Below are 18,875 nucleotides of genomic sequence, written 5' to 3'. Positions count from 1 at the left end.
GTCCTTCTCTCTTAGAATTTGCTCTTCCTGTAACATTTTCTGGGTTATATACAATAAATACTATTTTATGTCATAATCCCAGCTAGACAGCTATAGAAGTGTTAAATAGCCACTGTGACATGTCTAATAAATAGCCATCTAACCACATTATAAATAACCTCAAATTCAGTCCAATAAATATTGTAATAAATTTGTGTTTGCCAGTACATCTGTATAAATATCAGTAATAAGATAGACCAAAAAGTCTAACTATACTAAGGAGCTTTGATTTTGGAAAAAGTCCATGTGCAATACTTCATTCCCCTTAGGGGGAGAAAAAAAAAAAAAGAAGAAAAAATTATTCAGCAAATAACATAGCATGGGGAAAGGGAGAGATTCTTGAAGAAACTGCAGTTTATTTAGACAAGAGAAAATGAGGCATGCAAAGCGGGGCATGTTTAACTGAATGTCTATGGAAGTTGCGCAATATTTGCATGCATTTAAAAGCAATAACTTTCCATCTATTAATTAGCTCCTATTGCCAATACTCTTACGAGCAGCTAGAAACACCTACTAAACAAGACAGCTAGACAGGAACCTTTTTCTTCCAGACCGCAATCCTGTATTGTCTGCCAAAACTGCTGAAAAATATGCCAAGTATTTGGCTGACTATTCAGTAGCCTGATCGATACTAGCCGCATCAGCTTTTCTTCACCCACTTTTTGCCATCCTTTGGATGACAGAAGCCAAGAGCATCTCAGCTGGAAGTGGTCTGTCTCCAATTCCCACGCCCGATGCCGTACCCGTGCGTGCACCACGCGGCCGACCGCCAAGCCTCAACTAGTGCCATCGGCAACCCGTGCCACGGTACCAGGAGTTAGGTTGTTCATCTGTGCTCTGCCACGTAGTAAAGCATTTTACATTTCCACTGCTCAAGTTTGGACACCTTTAAAGATCCTCCCTGGCTTTGTTTTCCCATTAACCAAAATACCATTCACTCGCTGGTTTAGTTTTATTTCTGTTTATAAACTTAGAAAAAAAAAAAAAAAGCATTCTGTTTAGAGGAAGCTTTCAATACCACTGTTCGTTCCCTATTTATATCTTCCTGGAGCCGTGAGATCAGGAGATAATACTACCAGTTTCCCCCCTGTGTCAGTCCACTCATAGAAAAAAAAGACAAGTTATACAATAGCTCTACTGTTACACAAAGGATGTGCATAAGCATCTGCATAATCTAATGTTTTCCACAGGGTCAGACTAATGGGCCGTGTACTCCACATTGGTTTCTAACTACCCAATTCTGGTAAGGCCTGTGGAGGTACACAGTATGAGAGAAAGGGAATATTCTGCATTCAACTTCAGTCATCAGCAATGCACATTGAAGGTACTAAAGGTTGCTCATAGGAATTGAAATTTTGGGCAAAGCACTGTAGATGTGAACACGGTGATTTTCTGGGAGCCTATGGGCCGTGGCAGAAACACATCATACGTGCTTACACTGAAAGCACAGTTACCTTGTCTCCAGTTCCTTGGGACAGCACCACACAGTGAGCTTGGAGTCCTCATCAGCTACATCGATTGACAAGAACTTTCCATGAGCTGACGTACCTGCAAGAGAAAAGGCCAAAACGGTTTGCTCTAATAGGTGATACCATTGCTCTTTCCATTCTGTCCATGGCTGTCCAGCCTTAGACTGCCCCACTCTTTCCCCATAGACCCCTCTGCAGGGGTCTCAACATTTTCTTGCATTTGACAGGGTCTCTCATCTCTGTAGATGTCTGGGCATGGAAGGAACAGTCTTGGACCTCCTCAGATTTTACATGGTGCCATCAAAATCCACTCCATCTTCTCCAGTTATGACTACTTTTCTGCCCAAGGAGAGCATGGCACATTCATAGGTGCTGATCACATATGGTTGTTTTCTCCAGGTGGGGTCTAGCTCTTAATTTTATAAATAAATACAATACAGACCATATTGACACGCTGTCTGTTCTATCCATGTGGTATCCCAAAGACGGACAGCTTTTAGGAAAAGCCCAAGTTGCCTCTTGACTGAGCATTGAAAAGTTCTCAGCAAAGTATGGGAGAGGCAGAGTTGAAGCAGAAAATCGTATGGGTACAGAAGATCCTTTTGCCATTGACTGCTTTAAAGCACAGTCTCGGTAAATGTGGAGGATAGATGTAGGGAAGCATAAGCCTCAATTAATAGGTCAGAGTCTGCACATATCTGATTATAAACCCATTTGTCCCTAGCCTAAACATCCTCATCTTAGTCCCAAAATATACAAGTCTGCCTAGAGCAACGCAAAGCAACGATAGCCCATGCAGCAACTTGCCACCCTCAAACTGTCTACGTTGTTCTTTCAGTTATCACAGTTTATTTCTTGGACATTGAGACTCCAGAGGCTACTTGCTGCAGAGCACTAAAGCACCATGGAGGATATAGCGATTTGTGACAAAGCACTTCAAGGAGGAGGGGAACCTTTTCAGTGATTTCACTGTCTGTCTGACTCTGCATGATGTACTGCAAAGGTTAATTTGTTTTGAAATCTCCATTTTTAATTTGCATTACTGATCAACCTAGCAATTATAAATGTTAATCTATTCTTCAGTGGCCTTAAATTCAGAGATCGAGACTGTTGAACTAAATAAAAATTCCATCCCTTGCTGTGATTTATTAAGACTTGAATGATACAGAGAACCCACTGACTCAAAGCACTGATATAAGCATGGTTTCAAGGCACATCCTTAATTAGTTTTAAAGCAAGACAGACTAATTTATATCGCTTTGATTTAAATCAGTTTTGTTAATTATGGTTTAAATCAGAACCAGGAAATCACAATTTAAGTAACTCTATTTGCATTTCAGTTGTGCCTTCTAACAGGTATTCACAAGAAAAAGTTATTCTCAGAGACTGACAACTAATAGAAATGTTTAATTGCAAAGAAGGGTAGCTTTGAGGTTGTATTTAGTATTTGTTTTTGTTAACTAAGAGAATACATTAAAACCATACTTACGTCACTATATACCTCAGCATTTATTTTGGTTTTTGATTTTTACATTTGATTTGTGAGAAAACAGGACATGGCCTTTTTAGTTACCCGATTAACTTTTTAATGTGTGCTTTGTGTCATGCTGCTTCTGAACAAAAATATCCAGAAGAACATAATTGTTTAAATAGAACTACATTGTGTCCTGCATATTTCAGGAAATAGTATCAAAATATTCATTGCATTTCAAGGCAGTTGTTGTACCTAACAGTGCAAATATTATCAGCAATTAACCAGCTGAGCTATTTCGTCCTTGCTTCCATGCTCTCCAAGATCAGAATTAGTCCATCTCAGACTCCCACACACACCTTTTACTCATAAGGTGGGAGAGGATAAACAAATTTTCCTGTTCTTTCAACTCCCAGTTGTTTTCCCAACTTGGAATATTCTAGTCATTAATTGATGTAAAGCAGATAAAAAGAAGAAAATGTTCTTTTTGCACCTGCAAAAGAGGCTACAGCTGTCAAAAGCTAGTTCATTACTCAAGAAGCTCCAATTCCAGGTGTCTAGCTAGTAATTTCTCCCGTTTAGTGATTTGACATTCTTCAGAATTTTGGCACTGAACATATACTCAACTGTTATTTTTATGTAAGGTTTTATTAATAAGAAAATATAATTTTATTTCAGGCACTTGTAATAAATTCAGGCTGTCATCATTCCAGAATACATGTCTTCAAGTTTAATTTTAAAAAGAGAAAAATATTAATTTAAAAATTAAAAGGTGCGTGGATGTGTGTTGTAAAAATACACACAGGGTTCTCATCACTAAGGAACAACTGACAAAAGGACGAGAACCTGAATGGATGAATTCACATCTATTTTAGAAGGAAACACAACAAAAACACTCTAGATTTTTTTTGTCCAGAGGATTTTCCTCTCACCCTAAGCTAATAACGGAGTCTGTCCCGGCCTGAGACATCATCTCCATCACAGAAGCACTTTGCTGGTGTATGTGATGCCTTCTACCACAACCTGAATTTAGCAGGAGAGGCTGTACACGGGACACCATTGTCTTGCCAATAGAAAGGAGAATTAGAGAAGCTCATGTATTTGTTGCATGATAAAGCATGATTTGTACCAGTTACACCTGATAGAGATCTTTCCCTTGTGGTTATTTATACCAGCCTGGCAATGAACTCTCTTCTCCACTTGCCATCATTCTCAGACAACATGGCAGAAAAGGCACAACTCTAAAATCAAAGTGTTCTTTATTAATCCAAATACTTATTCTAAATTCTATCTAAACTTCTACCTGATAAGAAATTAGTTAGCTAATATGACTGCTGGGTAAGTAAGAGAGCTTTCCCACTCAATTATTTGGCACAAGTCTAGACCATAGTTTCTTACCACAGTGACTTGTTCTGATCGTTGCCATCCCCGTTGGCAGCAGCAGGAGCAGGGCATCAGCACTGCCTGCTCAGGGAGGCTGGCAGGAGGGCAGGACTGGGATGTACACAACTCCAACTCTGGGCAATGGCACCGTAACAGCTCAAAATGGGCTTTGGAGCTGGGTACTAATTTTTCCCCAAGGTATTCTCAACATTTGGCACAAGGAAATCCTGTTTTGTGGGCTAAAAATCTGTGGTGTGAGAGAAGTCAGGCAAGGGAGCTCCCGTCTTCACTGAGGGTTCACACTAGATGTCCTTCATGTTGTAGTCAACCCCCAGAACTTGTAGCATTATGCTCATTTTCAAACAGTTTTCTGTAATAAGAGACATTTGTTTTAATTTCTTCATTGAAGTGCTGAAGATGATGTTGAAGATGCCACCTGGTACTTAGCTACCAGTGCTAACTGATACCAGTAAAAATTGTATGTAGGTCCTTAGCTCTTGGAAAAGGATTCATTCCCCAGGAGGGTAAGAATTTGAAACTAAATTAAACAAGCAAGGAAGTTAGCTTTTCACCAGTTCTGAGTTTGCAGCACAGGAATATGCTCATCAAAAAGGTCCAGGAGCACTGGGACCAGGCAGGCACGTACCTGGGAGGGAGCAGAGCAAAACATCCAGCTAACCTTTCTGTAAGGCCCTGCAGAAGTACTTCCTAATTAAATGAAAAGTTCAGTACAAAAAATTCAAATGAAAACTTCGTAAGTACACAAAAATTTTACGAAAGGTTAAAAACGTTTCTGTGGAATAATTTTTTTGCTTATTCTAACCTTCGGAACAGGCATAGACTAAAGAGAGGTGCCAGAAGCAGTAACTGAAGAGCTCTCACCATGCTGCAGGAAAGGACGTACATCCACGAGTTTCCCTTAGCAACATCTCCTTTTCTGCTGAAAACCACTATAGTTTATACAATTCCTCTAGACAAGTGTCAGCCTACCTGGAAATGACAACTTAAATGTGCAGAATAGACAAAAGGGATCAGTAAATATCTCAGTCCTGTACTTGCAGAACTGCACTATACATTCAAGACCAATTAAATACTTCAAAACCTTAGCAAATACCTAACAAGGGTTATGTCTGCTAAAGCCATCAAGCCTGTAATACTGCCATAGAAGCATCATAGAAAAATTTTGCAAGGGGAGGGCTCTTGACACACTGATGTAATTTTTAATGTTTTGGAAAGCACAGGACATTCCAGCAATCATTGAATCAAGTTTGAATGTCTTTCTTAAAGATATGCGTTAGTCAAATATAAACCATTAAGTAAATACATGGAAAATGTAATGTCCTGGAAGAAACAAACAAGCGATATATACCACATCAGACTAAACAAACTAGCTGTTCTTTCTTGGCCTTAACACTATCGTTGAAATCATTGGAAAGCAATCATAAAGAAAAGTTTGAAAGATTAAATAAAATTGAAGAAATGGTTCTTTCTCCCTACCACTCCGGTCTGAACCAGTGCAGAGCAGCCTAGAGCCTAACATATCACCTTCCTTTAATCCCTTCATGCTGACAGTGACAAATGCTATACAAAAGCCCACTATATCTGGTCATCAGGAAATTGCCTCTCTGGACAAAGATTCCTCAGTTGCACAAAGCTAAGGAAATCGGGCTGCCTCCCCAGCCAGCACTCGCTGAGGCAGACGGGGGGTTGCCCAAGGAAGCACCACACTCCCCCCGATCCTGGCAGCCAGGTGGATCCCTGATTTTGGAAAAGCTTGGCATGCACCGAAGCAGCCAATACTCAAATGACACCGAATGTGGTAGGTTTCATCCCAACCTGATCTGGAATTCAGGTCAGCTCTCCTGACAGCTGCCTTGTTAAGAAATCAGCTCGATGGTGGAGATAATCAAGATGCCTGTGCTAGGTAGATACTTCACCTCCTGTGTGGGGAGGGAAAACAAAACTAGCTGACATCAGGAAAATTGGGAAGCTGTAATTCATACAGAATTGGCCCAGAAATAATGATTCCTAACTCTTCATTTGTTCCTGGACCAGATCCATTCCGACCAGATAAACTCCTCCTCAGTACAATACACAGCTCTGCACATTGATGTAATGAAGCAGTGGGTCATGCTGGTGCTATCGTATCCAGGATTTATGAGGGGACATCATCACCTGCAATCGGGAATTGGAGGGGGCAGAGATATTTCAGTTCAACCCTGCAAAAAGTCTGTAAGGCATGTTGAAATGGGTGGGACGAAATCAATCAAACTAAGGTGCTGTGCATGGGTGTATCTCCACTGACCTCAGACGGATTCCAGCGTTCATCGGTACAGGATCTGACTGGTTAGGATTTAATGCATAAATGGGTACATCTATTAGAAAAAGCAGGCACACCTCCTACAGGTAATTCAGCATATTTCCCCTCCTTTCCTGAAAATAACACGCTCAGTGCAGATACAAAAGCTGCCTTCCCCGTTGATCACCTCTTGTCTCTGCTTGGCATGTTACTTGCATTTTTCATTCAGCAGCAGCTGTGCATAGTTGGTCAAACACTCCAAGTTGTTTGTCAAAGTTTTCCTAAGGCTTTTCATCTCCCTGCTTTCCTGTGAGGTGCCCAAACATAAGTCATCTCTGTTGGTTTTTTGGAGCAGATTAATTCAGAGCACAGCTTCAGAACTGACAGGTAATCAGTTAGCTGGAGTTTAAAGCGGAGCATTTTTCCCTAACAAGGGCAACAAAAAGATGGGAAAGGTTTTTCTGAATTAGCACTTTTTAATTCAGGTAATGTATTTCCTAGAGGCACACCTCTAATGCCAACTCGTGGGCAATTCTTTCACTAGATGTGATCTGAAAAGCCACTGGGGCTGGAGGAAAGGCTAGTTCAAAACAGGGGGTATGATTTATCACTTCTCAAACGCGTGGGGGGATATCAAATTGTAGCCTCAAACTTTTGGGCCCTGAAGCACACTGCACCACCCTGGATCCACGGTGATAAAAGGAGAAAACCTCCTACTAACATCACTCCCCCTTGTCCTCAACCTGTTGGAGATGTTACTGTAAGGGGTCAGCGCCAAGGAGGAACCATGGGCCACCAAAAGTCAGGGCCAGGAACGCAGGGGCTCTTGGCAGAATTCCTCAGCTAACTGGCAGTGTAATACGGGGAAAAAAGGGTTTGGTGATGTGACCACACACAGCTTTTGCCACACAGTGAAGAGGGAAACGGATCATACCTGCAGCATCTTGGAGCCCTGATCCATAGCCAGCTAACTGGTAATAGAAGTCTTCTGTAAAGACGCTTTCCATGGAATTTTTTAACATGAATATGTCTCAAATGATTTATTTTATTTTAAGCTATCTCCTAGGAAACAGTCCATTACTGTCAGCACAAAGAGTAGGATGCCATGCACAGATAGGAACGCCTGTTAACCTCCACCCTCAGAATGCTCATCCCTACGAGACAGAAGGGGAGAGGGCAGCGTGGGACCTGATCTCAACTGACAGTCAGTGGGAGCCTGGCTCCTGTGTGCGCTTCAAGAGTTCTCATACCAAATTTATGCCCAAGTTGTATCACGTGGTATTGGGCCAAAGAGATGCACAGGTAGCTGAGTGAGGTCAGGGATTAATTTGACACATCATGGCTTCCAATCCCAAAATGATTTATGGACATGAAAAACTTCCTTACCTTACTCAGCAGGAATATTCCTGTGCATGAGATTAGATGGGTAAGATCAGGATCAGTCTCCAGAGAAACAAAATGATGTAAGGGCAGTTATTTATCATGACTACTTTGTTTTTCTGGGAGGGGAAAAAAAAAGAAATATTTGAATTATAGCTATTTGATGGGTAACATTGCAGTAGAGAGGTTAGTCTTTGTAATCCACTGGCACCATCAGCAGAGGACTAAATCAAATGTGGTTTTTATTCTTCTTGTATATCCATTAACACAATCCATTGCAATAGTTATTCAATATTTATGTTGTCTGCATGAATTACTGCATATTTCATTCTCTTTTGAAAACTAGGATGGTTGAAATTGTACAGCATTCCTTTTTATCTGACAGAGCTTTAATCTTTTGCTTATCGTGGTTTTACCTGGTTGTTTGAAAAAAATAAATAAATGAGGTTTTTGCAAGATAAGGAGTTCCAATATTAAAATTCTGTTGGTCATGGTATCATGATACACCTGACACTCCTTATAAATAATAAGTGTGTGAAGATCTGTTTTTTTCACTGCCTGTATTATTTTGAAGAAATAACATCTACCACACTGAACAACATTTAAAAGTGCTCATCCTATAGCCAAAGTAGTCAAATTCCACCCTTTAGGAAGCAAGATAATCACTTGCAGAGGTCAGGAAAGACTTTCTACTCTACTTACAGGAATAAACATAGTTTGTGGCTCTTCTCTCTTCTCAGCTAGTCATATACATCATGGCATTCTCAATTTGGTACAAAATATCCCAGAGAGAAAGAGATCAGATTTCTCTAAATCATTAGAATATGCCTGCTTCTGCCATCCAGCTTTTTGTCATTTGACTCACGCCGAGATTCACAACTCAGCGTCTTGTTCTACTTGGCAATGAAGAACCAGCTGAAAGTTAGATCGAAGTAGAAAACCTGCAAACATAGACCATGAGAGAAAATCACCTGCCACCTTCTAGGTACCCACCACCTCCGGGGTGTGGGTGAAAGAAGGTTTGCAACTACTTTGACTGAAAAACCTTGCTCCTTGACCTTGCTCTGAACCTCGTCATATATTTGTTAAGTCTGGTTCCAGGTCCAGGAGGACAAAAGAGACATCAAGAAGACATCAGGAAAGTCCAGGAAGACATCAGCATGATCCACATTGCAGGTTTCAGAATCAGTCGGCATTTTGCGTTGCTCTTATTTCATATGGGAGGATTCAAATGAAGAACTTCAAACGACCTTAAAAACTGAAAAAAAGAAACAGGAGACAGCTCTTAATGCCACTGTGCCATAATCCATACTACCCCAAACCATCCTCCGAGGCAAGAAACTGAAAAACCCCATCAAGGAAACAGCTCCATAAAACAGAAAAATAAAGTATAAACAGAAAAATAAAACCAGACGCCAATGTGTACCCAAAGGAACTATTAAAAGCAAAATGTTTGTCAGTATAGGATGCTCCACTGCACACATCTGGTGCTCTCAGCAATACAGAACATTTCTTTAATTGCTACACCTGAGACCAAGAGCAAGAAATAAATCTAGGGACTGATCTCAATGTATTTTGAGACAGGTGGGGATGAGTAGCAGCATGAGGATTTCATTGTCAATAATCAAGCAGTTATACATTACTGCGTTAAACAGATACTTTCAGGATACAGCTATGTGTCTATAATTTGATGTCTGTTTTTTAATTCCTTCTGGTGCCAGACTTTGTAGAGATAACTGTGATAAGCCTCCCATTTGGTATATATCATCCAGTACTTTTTGCACGATCCAAGATGTCAGTACAGCAATATCCAGTGGAAAAGGCAATGGACTAGAAGTCAGAGCAGCTGGGCCGACTCCAGACTGCCGCTTCTTCTCACGGGGTCGTTGCGTGTCACTGAACTTTTCTGTTCCTGTTTTATTTACTCAGACTGTAAGTATTGGCTACATGTTTAGACAGCACCTTGCATAATGGATCCTCATTCTCTCCTGCACCCTTAGAAACGTGCAAGATAGTACTGTCCGCTCAAATTCACGACTTAGACCTTTCCGTACAACAAACATAGTGAAGCCAATGCATCTGTTGAGAGAAAAGGATTCAAAGTTAGGCACAATGCAACAAAGGAGATAACTACCACTACTCTGAGAAGCTGTTCAATGTTTATAAACTGGAAAATGAACTACTGGTTCTCTTGCTCGGCATCTCTACTGCCTTCACCTCACAAAAGGATGGTGAGAGGTTCCTCAAAACTTTTTAAAGTGGTGTGAGTCCATACAAAGAGTACTCTAAATATTGATGTTAAAGTGTTCACATCCTTATTAGAAGTGATGTTTTGCTCTGAACCCAAGCTGAATATTCTGAAATGGGTCTTAATAATTTCTTTCAGAGTAACACCAAGGTTTGCCTTTTCATGATTCAATTTGCTATAGCTTGTCCTTTTGTGAACAATGGCATGTCAACTCTCACTGCCAGCTGTTATTATCACCTATCCATTTTTTAGCTGTATTTCATGTAAACCTGGTGACCCGGTACTCCATTTACCCCAAATTTTGAGTTCTCATGCCTGTCAATATCCAAATCAAGAATGACATCTGTTGAACTACAATGACTGCCTTAGAATATTCTCATCCTTTGCAAAATGAAAATTTAGTCTTTCATTGCCTTACAGCACATCTAAGGTCTGGAAAAGATATTAGGTTCCCAAGTCTCATTCTTCAGGTTGGTACTCAGATACGTGCTCAAAAATAATCACATTCTTAGGACATACCAATACTAAGCACACAATACAAAAGTGTCCTTAAAAGAGTCACCAGGTTTGAGCAAATCCGAGGCAGTTCAAATAGTGTTTTTTCTACCCAATTTGCCCTGCTTTGACACAATTCATTAAAAAGAAGAAATACTTGAACTAAAAAGGAGACTGGACAATTTTTTTTATTTTTTTTATTTTAAAATGACGGAAAGTTTCTCAGGTACAGCAGCCCATTGCTCTGATTAATCGGAGTGGAGCCAGAGGAGAGGACTGTGCGAAGCGTTCAGCAATCAAAGCCATCAGTCCTGCCTGTCATGATCAGACTGCAATTTTTGGCAAGTGTGGGCATCTGTTTCCCGATTTCATCTTTTATAGAGCACAAGCAGAATAGGACATCAACAACTCCTTCCTGGAGACCAGTAGCTCATTTTATCTGCATCTGCTGGATGTCTGTCCCTTTGGACCAACACTCTGCAGGCCTTACAGGTTTGTATAGGCAATGTGAAAAAAATGTTACCTTAAAATTGTCAAATCAGGACCAAGCCCGAGACTTACTGATCACTCCTTTTGATGTTTGGGAGAGCTGAACACATTTTGAATGTCTGATTGGGTTTGCAAGGAATGTAATGCTTTTTTAACCAAGCCTGAATTTTCACCCTGAAAAAAACCACATTAAGCATCTTGAAATGTGCTCTCGTGCTGATTCAGAAGAAAAAAAAAATAGATCAAGTCTATACCAGAATTGGAAAAAAAAACCCCCACAACCCACAAAAACCCAAACCCCAGCTATGCTGGTCCCAAAATACTTTCTTGTGGTCCAGTTGTTACAGTGCAATATATTTTCATGCTATATTATAGATACATAAATAAAATATTGAACATACATATACTATGCAATTAAAGTAAAAATTAATAAGGAATGCATATATATTGATACTACCAAAAATATCTAAATGAAACATTTCCTCTTTTCCCCATCTTTCAGAAAATTCTGAATCCATGGACTTCCAGACTACATTTCTCTTTCTCCCTAAGGAAAGATTCCCCTATACAAAGTTTTGTAACTAGTTCAATGACATGATAATTATTTCTTTCCTGTTTAGAAATATCCTAAATAGCATGAAGTTGAATTTCAGGCTGCAAATACCCCTTCATTGTGCAACTGCCTTTTCCGCAGAGTTATGTTAAACTTATTTAAGGCTTTTATTTCAATTTAATTTAAAATAGATTTCCTGAAGCTGAAAAACCTTTGAGTTTTCTTTTGTCCTTCTCTTCACTACTACTTCCTATGTAACGATGCCACAATGATTCACTATTTGATGTTCTCCAGCTTCAGACTTATTTATTGTAATTGCCTAATTTCTTATGAGAAATGCAGGCAAGGAAATATTTCAAGAGGCTTGTAAATAACTGACAAGGACCACAAGACTGCAGTTATTTTTAATTTATATCCAAACTGTTTTGCTGTCCTAGCCAAAATAATGCATTTGTATAGTTTTTCAGTGCAGTTTGTATCATTCACTCAGTAACCAGCATGAACTGTGCATTGTGTTTTAAAACCTCAAGGTACTTTTCTGGTTAGTGTTACTGCGATATATTGTATTCTTCTGGAGAACCTGCAACAGAGTAATAAATTGCCTGACTTTGACTAAAAGACTCTCCTTTTGATTTGATTCTAGCCAGTCTTACCAACAAGAAGAAAATGGTTCCAGTCCTGCACATTTGCACGGCTGCTTGGCTTCCCTGTGCAACGAAAGCCAGAGTTCAGTGTTCTCCAGATTTCAGCCGCCCAAGAGTTTCATTTAAGGGGTTTTTTTTTAAGTTATTTTTTATCGTACTCCTGCAAAATAGTTGAGGAAAAAACCCAACCCTGCCCTGAAAGCATGAACTTGTAATATTTTTCCATCCTGCCATCTAGGTCTAAAAGGGAATATGGGTTAGCTAATATACACAGCTCCCAGCACCATGCTGCTAACATGATGAATGTTATAGGTGGCAGTGCTTATGATAATAAGGAAGTTAATGAGAAAAGCCAGGCTGGTTCATGTTTTGTAAGAAACAGAATAAAACCCTACATTTGTCAATGGGGAGAGACAAACATTAGAAAGGAAAGAAAAGGTACAGTCCAAAAAAAAAGGTATTCAAAAAAGGAGAACAAAACTACCGTAGCTAGAAATATCACTGAAAAGTGTCATACATTGGCCTTGTGTAATGATGCCTTGTTTACATGGTTTGTATTAATATTGTTAGTTGCTTCCTGAACAAAGACTGAAGTAAGGATTTATGAGGATATTTAAAAATAGGGTGAGGAGGTTGAGAGAGGAAAGACCAGAAATACAGAATAAGTTCTGTTGAGTTTAGATGGGTGTCTACAGACTGCTAGCTTGTTCATTGGCTAAAGCTTCAGACTTTGTGAAAGGAATTAAATGTCAAAAAAACCACCAAGATTTTAGTCACAGCAGCTGGGTAAATCTGGATGAAGTATCACAGAAGTGGCAAGACTTGGGATTTTAGATTCAGTCCAGTCTCTCTTTACTTCTGCATCTGCAGAGCTGTGCTTTGCAAACAGTGATAACCATGCAAAAACGAGGGACATTCTCTCCAATTACCTACACGTACATCTTTGCAGAGGTGAAATGGTGTGCACCTTTTCCAGCAGAACCCAATGGAAAATATGGCTCTGGGAGGGTCCCCTTTCCCTCCCCCTCCCCACAGAAAGAGGTATATCCTACACATCCTTTAACTGGAGCTATCTTTAAAATCCACCCCAGCACTGCAAAGACAGATTTTGTTCTGATAAATGTGGTGGTGTGCTATTTATTCTCTCTCTAAAACTAATTTTTGTTAAGCCCTCAACATTCCTTTCTGAGAGAACCACTGGTTTGGCAAAAGTTCAGTGAAAGATAAAGAACCACGTCCCAGAAGCTATTCTAACCTGAAAAAAGAGGATGAGTGAGCAGGTTGAAACATATGGATTAATTGGTGCTAAAATGAATTAGCATATGTAGAGTAGAATAAGAGGAGGAGTTTCTAAACATGGATAGACCTTGAATTGCTCTAAGAACAGATCTTGCACACATTCCTTTGTTTTCTACTTAATCATTAAGTACTGCTGGTGTTTTGCAGATACAGGCATGCCTACACCTTATAACGCAGAGGTGTGCTGGACAACCCCAAGCCAGACCTATGAGGAAACCAGCACATCTACACAGTGCGATGCTGCGCCACAGAGAAGAACCGGTTCAGATCCAGAAACAGTGTCACCTCATAGGAACATCTCACTTGGGTACAGCACCGGACCCAGACCCACAGCACCCAGCCAGGACCTAGATCAGCGCTCTTCTCACGGAGCAGCAAGGTATGGGATGGAGACATAGTAATGGCTGAACGGACGAGCGCAAGCACAACACGTTTCTTCAAAGCGGAGAAAAAAACCAGCTATTCCATTAGGCCACCTTGATGTTTCCAGCACTGATTTACAAAGGAAGACTCTCGGAAATCAGATTTGCAGTGTCTAGGATGGACAATTTAGTGCTGGTTCACAGTCTGGGAGCATCTCAAATCCTACTCATGAGAGGAGTTACCCCATGGAGGAAGTGTCACTGGTCCATAGACGGACCTTAGATTCACATTTCTCAATTACACAAAACGTACAGTAAAAGAAATGTCAGAACGCATGGTCACAAAGGGAGAGTGAGACAGGTTTACAGTATATAACACTGAAGATGTCAGCAAAAGTCCAGATCAAACTATGCCATCGTGCCGCCTCCCAGCCCGAGAGCCTCACTGCTCACCAGGACCGCACAGGTAACAGTCACTGGATGCAGGTGAGGACAAGACAGGCTCAGCAGAGCCAGGACCTGGTTTTTTGTTCAGTAACAACTTCCACTGCCCTCCTTGGGAACGTGGCAGAAGGAGGATCAGATAACGTCAGGAGTTCTGCCATGCTGCCCCATAGTTTGGTCCATGTGTCTCTCATGAATAGCCTTGCCTTTAGAGCCTGGTGCTGAGCGAGGATACCAGGATGTGGTCCCCAGGGGAGGGTCCCTGGGGCTGCTCGTACTGCACCGCAGCCTTCAGGGACCTCTAAAGGACACGAAGTCCATGAGAAAAAGGAACAGAGCTCATTGCCTTTCCCACTTAAAAATAAATCAGTTAAATGAGAGGAAGCGGGGCAGGTGGCTCGTTTCCCGAGCGCCGCGCGGTTGATTGCAGGGCGAGTCCGAGCACTGATTCACCAGCCGGGTCGAGGCCATTGTCCCAGTCCGCCCACGCTCGGAAGGACAGACTGGTCCCAGCCGCCCCGACGGACACCGCCCCGGCACACCGCTGCAGCCTGGCACGGAGCGGGGCACCCGAAACCTCGGTCGGGACTTACAGATGGAAGTACGAAGCAAAGTAGCTTTTCCCCACCTTGCGAACCTCTCCTGAGGTTTGACCGCCTGCATGCTACGCTCGCAGAGCGCTGTGCTGCTGCTTTAAACCGACCCCAAATACTCACAGGAAACAAAATATAAGTAATCGTAACGTGTACTTAGTACACATATGAGAAATCATTGATATTTTCCTCTTCCTTGGTTCTGGTTAAAAGAGCAAGTATCAAACCGGGGAGACAAATCACTTCCCATCCCGGCTTTTCTATTTAGGGATGTGCTTATCTAGAAAGACGTGCCAGGGGACACTGAGCAGGAAAGCGCTCATTTACAAGTAAGCCCCTCCTCCCAATTTAAGAGACATTTTATGACCTCCTGGGTGTTTCTTTGAAAGAGCCTTCCCTTTCCATCAGTCTTCCTCCCTGCTCTCTGTGGCAGTGGCCGATAAATGAAGATGATGACATGGGTTGATGAGACTGAATCTCCTCCCAGCCCCGCTTGCCTCTCTGCTTGATACTGCGACGAAGCTACTGCCCCACTTCTGGCACCCCAGTATGAGGCCAAGGAGCAGTCTGTTGTCATAAATCCAGGCTTTCCCAGCAAGATCAAGAAGGAGGAGGGCTGCGGGAGGCCTCCACGGAGGCAGGGGAAGCTGTAACAAACGTGTGAAAATGAGCTGGGTCCGTGTTTACATTTGATATGTCTACACATATGGGCACAGGCAGCCACGCGCTCACTTGGGTCCCACCAGATGGGAGCTGCGTGCAGCTGGGAAGTCCCCTTTTAATTGCGTCATCGAGCCCGAGTTGAGCTGCCTCGGCGTATAAAACGCGGCTGCGCAGCTCCCAGCCCGGACGGCCTCACATCCAGATGGAGACGATAAAGTAAATGTTTGCACCTGTTTGGACGGACGTATATATTCAGAGATTTTGCTGACCGTGTCAAAAATAAAGCCTCTAACACACGGATTCAATGAAAAAACAGGATGGGCAAAGCTCTGCCCCCACATGCTTGTAAGGCTCAGTAGGAATGCGATGTGTTCATCCTGTCGGTTCAGGATGTCACACATCGCTTTCTAGTAGCTGGTCCAAACGTGGGATGAGCACTTCTTGCTCCTGCCTAATAGCATTACCTCCTCCGCCTGCTGGGAAAGGCTTATCCCTTTTGTGCTGAGCACCAAAGCACCAGGGAAAGGCTCGCCGCAGACGCACCTTCGCTCCTTCTTCAGAGGGGAAGCACCAGCATTACCACTGCCAGAAAACACAGTTTCAGAACGAGTCCTCCACTGCAAAAGTCACATTTGTCAAATCAGTAATTAGCTCACAACCTGAGGCCGAGGATTGCAATTTCTCTCAGCTCTCTGGTGCTCAGTCTGACTATGCCGATTTAAGACACCAGCAGAATAGGACTCCTTTCCACTGTTTCTGGCTGAGGATTGAGACTAGATTAATTTAAGCAACTACTTTAAACTTGGAGCTTATGAGTGAAAACTGAGCATAGTAAAATAGAGAAATGTGGTTTTTCCCCTTAATATTTTTCATAATATTTCCCAGGAAAATGTCTAAACTGATGACAGCACAATCTACTTCCTTTTTTAGTTATGGCCTTACACTTATTATTTTCTGTAAATGCAAAATGGGAGGGAAAAGTTCAGATTTGTTTAATATTCTTCAAATTTAAATGCATCACCGTGCAGCCATATACAGAAACAGTCCCAAGCTTTCATCAGTTTCTCTTTCTCTTCTGAAGGATTAATAATCTCTCACATAGGAGTTATTGCCTTTTTAGCATCACCTTATTAGGAAAAAATCAAAACATTTAACTTCTGCACTGGGTGCTAATTCTTTCACAGTTCAGGCAGTGTGCAGAGCTTTTTGTCCATTTTTAAATAGTGGGTATTCACCCTACATTCAGGGAAAAAAAAATCCTTACCTGGAAATCACCTTCCGTGCAATTACCTGATAACACATCAAATGAAGCAAGGCTTCATTACTTCTTTGGAGAAGATTTTAATGTGAAAATAGCTCTCCTCACAGGAGGTTGCCAACTTTGTTATTAATGGCTATTCCCTCACATTCTTTTTTTTTTTTTTTTTTTAATATTGCACAATTACCACTATAGTTGAGCAGGTCTTGCCCAAGGGAGAAGAGCTAGTGGATTGGAGGGGGTGGCCAGAGTAGCGGTGGTGCGGAGTCAGCTCATCTGTTACCCACCAGGTCTACCCAAGAACAATAACAGCAGAACTTGCAGAATGTAATCAAGTGCATTCTTCTCCAGGGTGATTAAAGAAATATTCAATTTGATGCAACTGAGGTACAAAAGCTCTCTGTATCCTTCTTCTGCCAAGCATGGAAGAATGTCGTGCTTTAAATGATTTACAAAAAACTCCTGTATGCCAAAGATGTATCATTTACATGGAATCCAGGCAGCTTCATGCAATCACTGCTTACACATAATTGTACCAAAAGTAAGGGGGGGGGGGGGGGGGCAGGGCAGAATCTAAATGGAGTAAGTCAGCTTATCAGTGTTCAAGGTTTATTTTACTTCTCCCAAAGGAAACCTATGGAGGTTTGCTAAGAATCCTTTTTTCTCTAATAATGGGACAAATCTGAAATTAAGAATAAAGAAAAAGTATTTCTTAATTCTGGTTTTGTAACTGCACCCAGTTTAAAATCTGCAAATAATATAAAATTGATATAAAGCCACCTCTAATTAAACAAGACAAGGTGGAAGTGTCATTGGGTGTAAAATTCAAGCAAGCTGTGAGTTTGTTTTCCTTTCCTTGTTTCTGAGTCTTCTGCTCCCCAAAATCTCTAGCAATGGTGTAAAACACATCTCTGTTTCTTCAAAGCACTGTTAAATGTCCGACAGGAGAAAATGACATTGTACATCACTTAACAGCAGTTGTGCCCTAACATATTCAAAATCAATTATGTTTCACATCATGCAGTCTCAACTTCTAGCAGTTATTTGTGGTGCTAATTTCAGTTGTCCTGGGTAATTAGAGGATCTGTATCTCCATCATTATAAAATATTACTTTTGCTAGGATTTGCACAGAGGTACTAACGGCATTACAATCACAATGATTTTAGTAAAGGCCAGATTGTGTCTAGCTCTAATACTCCAAATCTTTAATGAATTTATCCCACAGTATCCACAGAAGATAATTAAGCACCTTTATCCCCATTTGCTATCAGTGGGGAACTGAAGCTCAGCAGCAACAGCCTAGATGCTCAGAGACATAAACACCTCGCTCACCTCCACTTCTAACACACACATTGGGAAAAAAACAACACAGCCACATGGATGGTGACAGACAAAAGAACTCAGACTCTTCCTGGAGAGGGCCTGAGCTTCGGACACCAATATACCAGCAAGCCAGTCTCTATCTTAACGGACTGCAATGTTTCTAGGGCCAGCCTGGCTTTATCAGGGAGGATTCACAGACACAAGCCTTAAATAAGCTATAAAAGATGGTGATGGGGAAAAATAAAGAGACTACTGGAGATTTGCCCACAGCAGGGGAAGGAACTTGCCTGAGGACGGTTATTGTTTCAGAAGCATTTGATGAAAAATAATAAACAAAATACTGCACTCCTAATAATTTCTGTAGACCCATGTTGCCTTGCAATGCAGAGGAGGACGCGTACTCCCTGCCCAGAAAGGACTTCCTGCATAGTTTCAGTCTGAAGAAACATGCACCCGTTTGTC

General features: G+C 41.4%; 1 long non-coding RNA gene across 2 annotated transcripts in view; it reads right to left on the bottom strand.

Annotated features, from left to right (window-relative positions):
- Nucleotides 1-1,493: 1,493 nt before the first annotated feature.
- The window catches only part of LOC142042696 (uncharacterized), a 48,848-nt gene continuing 31,466 nt past the window's right edge, over nucleotides 1,494-18,875 (bottom strand). Inside the window, exons 2-6 of one of the 2 annotated variants that reach the window (XR_012653831.1) lie at nucleotides 11,346-11,447; nucleotides 10,004-10,120; nucleotides 8,744-9,299; nucleotides 8,048-8,160; nucleotides 1,494-1,587 (exon numbers count right to left, since the gene is read on the bottom strand). This is a non-coding gene — a long non-coding RNA (uncharacterized LOC142042696). Of the gene's footprint in view, nucleotides 1,588-8,047; nucleotides 9,300-10,003; nucleotides 10,121-11,345; nucleotides 11,448-18,875 lie in introns of both variants that reach the window. The other variant, XR_012653830.1, reaches the window with a different exon arrangement.

Source organism: Buteo buteo, chromosome 21 (assembly GCF_964188355.1).
Source record: "Buteo buteo chromosome 21, bButBut1.hap1.1, whole genome shotgun sequence".
Taxonomy (NCBI): Eukaryota; Metazoa; Chordata; class Aves; order Accipitriformes; family Accipitridae; genus Buteo; species Buteo buteo.
Note: the sequence above shows the minus strand (reverse complement) of the source record. Positions and strands in the feature narration are given on the sequence as shown.